Source organism: Poecilia formosa, unplaced genomic scaffold (genome assembly GCF_000485575.1).
Source record: "Poecilia formosa unplaced genomic scaffold, Poecilia_formosa-5.1.2 Scaffold1356, whole genome shotgun sequence".
Classification (NCBI taxonomy): Eukaryota; Metazoa; Chordata; class Actinopteri; order Cyprinodontiformes; family Poeciliidae; genus Poecilia; species Poecilia formosa.
This window is the reverse complement of record NW_006801295.1, coordinates 4,955-13,886: the sequence shown is the minus strand read 5'-3', so window position 1 is coordinate 13,886 and position 8,932 is coordinate 4,955. Positions and strand designations below refer to the sequence as shown.

At 35.8% G+C, this 8,932-nt stretch overlaps 1 long non-coding RNA gene across 1 annotated transcript; it reads right to left on the bottom strand.

The window, feature by feature from the left end:
* Nucleotides 1-1,173: 1,173 nt before the first annotated feature.
* On the bottom strand, nucleotides 1,174-6,676 carry LOC107835258 (uncharacterized). The gene is made up of 2 exons (XR_001661078.1): nucleotides 4,374-6,676; nucleotides 1,174-4,302 (listed from the first exon to the last, which is right to left on the bottom strand). It is a non-coding gene; the product is annotated as an uncharacterized LOC107835258 (long non-coding RNA).
* Nucleotides 6,677-8,932: the final 2,256 nt, after the last annotated feature.

The window sequence follows — 8,932 nt, the reverse complement described above, 5'->3', positions numbered from 1 at the left end:
CTAGTCCAGATGGGTCAACCCAAGATCACCAAGTCTTCTTAAAAGGTAGACTCTGAGAAAAGTTCTTCAAAATAAAGCCAGTGCTTTCAGCAAAGTTGATCTGACTGTCCAGGAACGACCCAAGGTATTTCAAATTTGCCACAGTTTCAACAGGTTGGCCATCGTGAGAAACTGGTACCACTTTAAGGTCTTGTTTAGATCATTTAATTAGCTCTACATTCTTAAGAGAATGAAAAATTAATAATAAAGACTTTGCGGTATTCTGATTTAGTAATGTAATTACATTAGTTGTGTTACCACCCCCACACCACTAAAGGCAGTACCAACCCCGAAAAGATGCGACTAAGTAGCAGATTTAGAAGTACACCGAAAGCTACAGAATTTGGTAAAAAAACGGTTAGTTTTGCTTAAGTAATTAAAGACACAAGTTCAAATCCATGCCGAGAGTGGAGCTCTTTCAATCAATGCTCCTCCTCAGCATTGATTGGCTAAGCAATGTAACGTGATCCTCTGCAGCAAGTGATGGCGAAGCGGGGCGTCATCACGACGGCATTGGCTCCGCCGAACCCCTGAGACTGACTCATCGAACCCCTGGGGTTCGATCGAACCCAGGTTAAGAACCACTGCTCTAGAGTAATTAAATCCATATGGATTTAATTCCATTAAAATTAGAGATTTGTTCCTAATTTCTGATGTCTAGTTTTGTTTTGTTCATAAACTTTCCGTCGCTAGCGGAAAGAGATAACATACCAAAACTGAGTATTATTTTAAATTAAGACAAAATGATATAACAGCTTCTAGCACTTTGTGTTTGCTATGATGGCTGCTTTCATTACATAGCTAGTTAGCTCTTATTTCATCGGTTGGTGAATTGACTCCGGGTTAGTTCGTTCCTTCAAATGTCCCAGATGGTTGTTGTAGCAGCCTGTATGAACAGTCGACATGTCTTTGTATAAAATATGGTTTTCTTCTTTCTAGAAGCTTCTGACATCACTGAGTTTGCATGTTAGCTGTATACTTACTAATCTGATAAATGTCCTTTTTTTATTTTATTCCAAGCTATTCATCACTCGAAGTTAATCAATATAAAATTGTACAATAGCGGTCAATTTGTCTGTGCATCTCTTGCTACTACTTTCCAATTCAAGACTGACTTAATATATATTTTTTAAATCACTTGACTGAAAAAATAAATCAGTAAATAATCATTTTCACCTAAAGCATTTAGTTAAAGTTTTAAGGTTTTGCTTTTTTAGCTGTAAAATGTTACATAAACTGACCTTTTTTCATAGTTTGATGTTTTGTGTTCATCAGCTTAGTTCAAAAGTCAAAGATTTACTTTGCAATTGCATAACAGAGAGACATGAAAGGAATACTTAAGTAGAACTTTTTAGTTTTTGTTTTTCAAATACTGAAAAAGAAATGAACAAATACAATGGTGGAAAAGGCAATTTTCAGCATGGGGAAAAGGTATAATTAAAAGGAATGTGAGATTGTAAGAGAGATTTAAAGATTGAGATTTAAAGGTGTTTTTGACAATCACTCAGGTTAATCAGAGGGCGTGTGGAGGGACTGAAATGGGCATCTTGGCCAATCAGGAGGGCACTTTAACTATGTAGAAATGTTTGAGGGTTTTATGGGTTCGGCTTGTAGAAAAAAAGTCATACAGTTTCCGTCGCCTCTTTAGAGCACTGAGGTCAGCCCATGACTTCTGTGCTCACCGTGGTGCAAACTGGACAGAGGAAGAAGAAAGTCACAGATTTTTCACATTAAAAGTGAACTTTGTAAAAAAGCATCACCCTGTGAAAACAGAGTTTATATACTTTGCAGTTATCAGACAAGGCCAGTTCCTGTTTTATTCTCACCAGAGTGGCTGCCAACACCAGAGAGCTTTGTTACAGAATATTATTATTCCTCATAAATTAATTTCCACCCTGACAATGTCAGTGAAACTTATTTCTCTCTTCCTTTTTTCCGTATTTTTCTGCGTCTCGCTGTTTGTTTCTGAAGCTAATGTCTTTGTGTGGTGACCACTTTTAAACTATAGAAATTGTACACATACATGTTATGTATTTAAAATCAGAACTAATGTTGAACATGGTGTTTTTAGTGTTTAATGTGTCCTGGTACTTTGTCCTCAGTTGCCCCTCTTTCCGTAGATGCTGTTTAGATAAGAACTCTCTCTGGGCCAATTCCTGTCGTCCCGTTTCCATGTTGTGGTGTCGGGCCCTACCTTTCCCTCCCCCACCTGTTTTCTTTCCTCTCTTTTATTCTGAAATATCTGTTGAATCTGTTGGCTGGCCAGTACTGTTGTTCTTACTTTTACACACTAAAGAGGGAAAAAAACAAATCAGAGTAAAAATGTTGAACATGTGTTTTCTAAGTTTCACTTTTCAGATATGTAGCATTTTAAATATTTTAAGGAAGGTGAAGTTGCCACATAATTGCATAGTTTTCAAGTTGCTTCTATGAAATAATGGTGCTTCATAGACCATGTATGTGTCATTTTTAGAACTTTTATTACATGTTTTGGACCCATTAACACTGAATTTTATTGATATTCTCTTTGTTGTTGTTGTTTTTTTTTTTGGTAATATTATTTGAACCCATAAAATGTGCCTTATCATGACATTATGTATTGAGTTCACCCTTCAAGTGCACAGTTTTCGCCCTCCAAAAAGTTGACTAAATCCTTCAGCTTCAGTTGTTAATTAACAAATAACTTTTGTGAAAATATTTTTGGTTACTCTGCTCCAACAAAATTTTTACATTTTACATGTGAAACAGCAGTAGCCTTATTGTTATTTTTAGCATGGGCTGGTTATCGCTATCAGCTAAAAATTTAAAAAAGGACTTGTGTTTCAAGTGGGATATCTTTAAAGCGGCAACCTGCAGGCTAGCCAGATTATCAGGTTAGAGTTGTTCATACGGAGCAGAAGAGAAAAACAGTTACAACATTAACCGTAAGAACTACCACTGAAATTCATGACATCTAAGAATCTAGGAATCACAGTCAAAGTAGTAAAAGGGTAGATATTTTTATAACTTTGATGATTTAGTCGCTACTTCACACCTTCCCTAAATATCCAATAATCTCAAGTAAAATAAAAGCTCAGTTTATACTCAGTTTATATTATATAATTCCACTATTTGACATTTCAGAAATAAATTTGCTTCATTTAGAAAAATGTCTCGTTTTCCAATAAAAAGTTGGATGAGAGACTTTTTTGACCATACTGAAATTGGTTGATATCATAAAGCTGAAATGGAAACATTTTTTTTCTAGATGTTGCCATGAAAAAGAAGACGACAGGAAGTGGTTGAAGCAGTTTTCTAGTGACATATCACAAGAACAAACTTATTCATGTCTGGTTTAAACTGTGTTTCTTAGTTATTGGAAACCAAAATTACAAAATTATGTTGTTTCAGTGACAAAGTTTTGTGCACATTGTAATGGAAATGCAGCTGCTGATGGAGCAGAACATCCATGGAAACAACAAATCTTGATGAAAAGTCAAACGAACTTCTCATGAAAATGGATTCCTTAGCTCCTCACACAAACAGGAATCTGTCAGATCTGCTGATGAAGCTGCTCTTGTTTGGAAGGTTTAGGATTAGCAGGAAAAGATTTGACTGCAGGGAGAAGTTGAACTTTTATTCTAGTTTGGATGAATGCTGAAGTGAGGATTTCCTGGCAGTAGTGCTGTAGGTAATGACAGTAAGGTGCATGTATGTTACAGTTAAAATCTAGCAAAACTTTATTTCCTTTAAGAGTTTCAAGAAAATCATCAAACAGGCCTCTTTTTTCAGTAGAACACTTTATTTTACTTTAATTGCAAGCCAAATGTTATGTTAATTGGGAAATATAAGCCAGTATCACACATTTTATTGCAGATTTTATACTGCAAAAGTAAATAAATCAAATCTCTGATAGTTTTGTTAAACTTCATTTACATTAGACGCATCTGAGGAACAAAATGGAAGACAACTGTTCACCCTTTCAAATTAACACACTTCCTGTTTGTGGTCAGGTTTGGCTAAACCTAATTAAAGAACAAACAAAGAAAAATCAAAGTATGCCATCAGGCCACAAAACCTTAACATGAATGCAACCTTCAGCTCTTATGATTTTACTTTTATTTTTAAACATTGGTGGTACCATTCTGTGTCTTTTGTAGGCCAGCCCCTAAATAAAGTAAAAGTCAGAGCAAGATTAACCTTCCTCTATGTTTCCACACATTTACCTAAAATAATTACTTTTACAAAACATGAGAATTGTTTTAACACATTAAATTTTTTCCGCTTAGTAAAACACTTATTTTTCTCCACACACCATCTTGTTCTATGAGTCTATTTTTATTTAGGTCAAGAACACAATTTTATCACTAATCAAATAAGATGTTCCTCGTCTTTCAAAGTGGAAAAAAGTTGTATCTGTTTCTGGGATTATGTGTAGAATTATGTATAGAATGTAGAATTTTTGAATTACTCAAATAAGTTTCCAGTAAAAAAAAAAAAAAAAAAAAAGCACCTTACTAGATATTTGTTCAAATGTTAGTTATTGGAAATAAAAGTGCAATATTGTCCAGTCATTAAGTTGATGTTTTTGGAGACCAAAGAGAGATGACTGACAGAAAACCAGTGTGGTGAATAAAAATCAAACCAGAACAATGCCTGAGATGGATTATGTTGTTCTTCACATTGAAACCACATTAAAACAATGAGCTGCACTACTGAATATGGAGAGGCTTGGCCAAGCAGAAGTTGAATTAGAAACATTTCCCTAGAGAAATCTCACCTACCATTTAGATGAGCTTCTGCTCTGACAATTTCGACCAGAAACAAAGATTTGAGAAAATTTGATCAAAGAAAACAGAAAAACAGCAAATTTATGTTTAGAAATACAACAAAAAAAAAAACAAAACAAAACAAACAAAAGAAAATGTGGGAAGCAAACACTTTGGTATTTAAAATAGACAAGACATTGGCATTGTATTTAACTTGACATACTGTGCTCCTTGAAGGGTTTTCCCCAAAAAATGACAAATGGATGTGGTGTGAAGCCTTGCTCTTCCACCGTCTCTTCATCGTTTTTCTTCTTCCTTCTGGGATCCATGTTCAATAACTTGTTTTCTGCTGTTGTCATTGTCATACCATACAGTTATATTAGCTAATTCAGATATATTTTAATATGCTAAATTTCATAATGACCTAATATATCATTATTACTATATGGGGACTTTAACCCAGTAAGAAGTTTGTGTTTCTGCACTGATATCTTATTAAAGCATACTGATCTTACCTAGCAGAGACTCAGTGTGTTTATTGGGCTATATTTAGTTTGAATTGATGTTCTACATGTTGTTTTTATCATTAAAAAGTCAATTGTAATAAAATTAATTATCTTGACAAGGTTTTTTTTTGACTGTATCTTTAAAATGATAGTGGCACAAATTAAAATGTTTGCAGGACAAACATTTGGGGTATGTGGTGAGGAGGGTAACTTCACTCAGGTGTTTCTCCAGGGGTGTGGATACTTTTTCAACAAACTGCACAGAACAGTTTACAATTGTTGGCCAGTGTTGGATGTTTCAGTTGCATTTCACTTTGAGAACAAAAATAGTTACATATCTAAAGAACAAAATGGCATCAGAGGACTATGGCGACACCAAACAATTACAATGTTGAAACCCAAAGAGCAAAAAGTCTCGTTGTGAGTAGCCGTGCCAACACATCCTGATGAGGCTTATCAGCCTGAAGTCACTCTGCTCTGTCTTCTGCACTTTTTCCTTCCTCTGTAGGAAGACAGGAACCCACTGTTTCTTACACACACACAAAACAAGCATGTAGCCCGTTCAAAGAGAAGCACAGGTAAACATCACACACACATGCACACTCCTTTGTTCCAGCTTTTTCCAAACTCTTTTGTTTCTTTCAAGCAGGGAGTCAGAAAAACATGGTGGAGGTAAAAAAAAACTGGGAGGAACCGGTGACTCGAGCTGACCAGCTTCCTTTTGTTTCCGAGGTAACTCTTTATCCGACGGGCTGCTGCAGAACAATTCGTGGCACACCAAAACTTTCCAAAAACTCCCATACTCACCACATGTCAACTGGGAGGTTCAGAAATGTGATGAAGTGTTGGATTTCTGTAAACATGTCATCATGTGTCAAACGTCTGCGTCTGCAAATGACAGAGCCACAGGCAGGCGGATGCATCTGAATTATGAAAAAGAAACACAAACACTGAGCTATGCTCGCATGAATAACAATGACAGAAACAGACAATTACAATTTGCCATACATTAGAAGAAAAAAATGAAATGAAACAAAAATGTGTTTTTCTCCATGTGGTTTGATTGTGTTAGTATTTTTTTTATAAAACTTTTTAAAAACTAGGAAAGATTAACCTTATGAAGAAATGTAAGTAACAACAATCCATAACTCAAACATGCAGATAGCAAAAATATTGAACTGTTTTCATATTTGTATCACATTTAACCACAAACCTCAATGCATTTACCTCAGCTTTTATGTGGTAAGCACAAAATGGTCCAAAATAGTTTTGTAAGGTAAATTAAATTTACTTTGGCAGAAAATACACAGAAGAAAACAAATGCTAAATATTACACTTTTCGGATTTCTAAAAGATTTTTTCAATACCATTTCTATGGTTTTCTATAATTTTCTATGTTGTGTCCTACTTTGTGTTGGTCTATCAAAAAAAATCCCTAAAATGAATTGAAGCTTGTGGCTGTTATGTGACTGTGAAAAACATTGCATGAATTTTGCAATACACTGCTGCCCTGACACCATCTACTGTTAAAAGTAAAACTCATCAGAAGGGCTGAGTTCGTTTCGATGTCATGATGAGATCTGACTCATCTTATTTCAATCAGCCCTGACTGTCTTGTTTATTGGCATGCCTGCCTGTCCTGTGGGACCTGTGTGTCTTGGGACTGTTGTCCTCTGAGCTGATCCGAGGACTTTCTGTTTACTTTGTGATCCCGTCTCAAAACATACCACAGCTCCGGCTGGGACTGTTTCCCCCAGCAGAGCGCCAATAAAACTGCAAACAAGCACGCACTTTCCCATGTTAAAGGTCAGCTGCCCGATGCAAACTGAAGATCTTCTGTGCAGCTAGTTAATTTATCCCTTACAGCTTTCGGTTTTGCCTTCAGATGCTTCTCTTCTAAAAAATATGCCAAGAGTTTCAGGCAAAATCAGTTTGAAAGCCTCTTTCACAGATGAAATCAATCCTCTGTTGAAGAGCGTAAGAATCACACCAGAGTCTGTACTCTGGGATACACAAAGTGCCTAACAGAATGTCTTAATCCATAATCTATATTTGTATAAGATAAAAGTCTTTGTTAACCTGATCACATTATTGACACATGTGATTCTGCGTTTCAGCTGCGTTTCTGCCTTGTAACTTTGGCTTCAGACAGGCTGCTCAACTATATATACCATCTATATATATTTATATATAATTTCCTCCAACAAGAGAAAAAAACAGAAATGTCACCTTTTTTTCCTGTAAACTTACATGAATTGAAGAATTCTCCATTCTGAAAAAAGCAGACCACACAGTCAGCATTCGATATGTTAACTCTGGATTCCAACTATTTTGGTCCTTTTAGTGAGAAAGAAACACAATGGCTATCTACCGTCTCTTAACTATTTACAAACTGAAGTCTTTTCTGGGTTTTTGTTGCATGTGGGAATGCTTTCATTCAGCATTCATACAATACTTGGCCAGATAAGGCCTTTTCAGCCTAGAATTGTATTATCAGCAATTGTTCTGACATTGGAAGCACAAAGACAAAGAGTTTATGTCACGATTACTCAATCATTCAACAGTTTGACCATTTTCAATCCTAAATTGGCCTGATCAGGATCAGAGCCACAAAATAAGTCTTTTGATGCTGATTAACAGAAAAACACAACATGTAGAAAGAAATTAAGTTGATCATAGATTAAAATATCCAAAAGTATCTAAATAATAATATTGGCTGGGATACAAATATATATTGATGACATTTTTACAATTCAAACCACACATTTACACTGTATAAAAACACATAACTTTATTTTCTCTCATTCACTTTCAGTATCCACTAGAGATGTGCCAATCAGGTTTTTTCCTGCCGATTCTGATCACCAATGAGGGCCGATCATGGCCAATCACCGAAACCGATCACATAATTATTTTTTTTTATCATAAGCACTAGTGGTTACATTATGTGGGAAAAGAAACCATGAATTCACCTTAATTTAGAGACAAATTTGTTTTTAATAATTTTTTCCAAGAAAAAAAAAAACAGGCATTGTGCAAATTGTACTGCTATCAGTAATACTATCTTTAACAGACTGAAAACATATGAAGGCTCTGAAGAGGCTAAATAAGGCAAAAAGTCAACATTGCCAAAATATTCAGTATAAAACTTAACATTCAAAGGCAAATACAGGCTCCATTACAATAAACAATCCTGAGTTACTGAATGAAAACTTCCTGATAGCATGGCGGCTAGCTGATTACTGGTAGTTCTAGTTCTAAGTGGCTGTTTCTGACTGAGCGGAGTAATTATGCAGAACAGGAAGGAGGCAGAGGTTGCCTCATGTTAGGACAGCAAAAGTTTTAATAAGTATGTAAAAAAAATTTTTGAAGGTGCTGCAGCTTTAAGCAGAGGTTCGGTGTGAGAGTTCACTACCAGGTGGAGCAGAAGCGGCGCTCCATCTGTGAAATATTGCTACCTGTAGCGCGTAGCCGCGGTTCAACAGCGAGAACAGAATCAGCGTCTTACATCGCAGCTCAAAGACTTAAATAATTTTGCGGGTTATTTGTTTAGCTTTCTGACCGTCATGCTAATCCGGGTGAGTGTTTGTAGCTGTGCGCTGCTTTACCTGGTAGCTGATCGCTTCATATGTCTTTTTT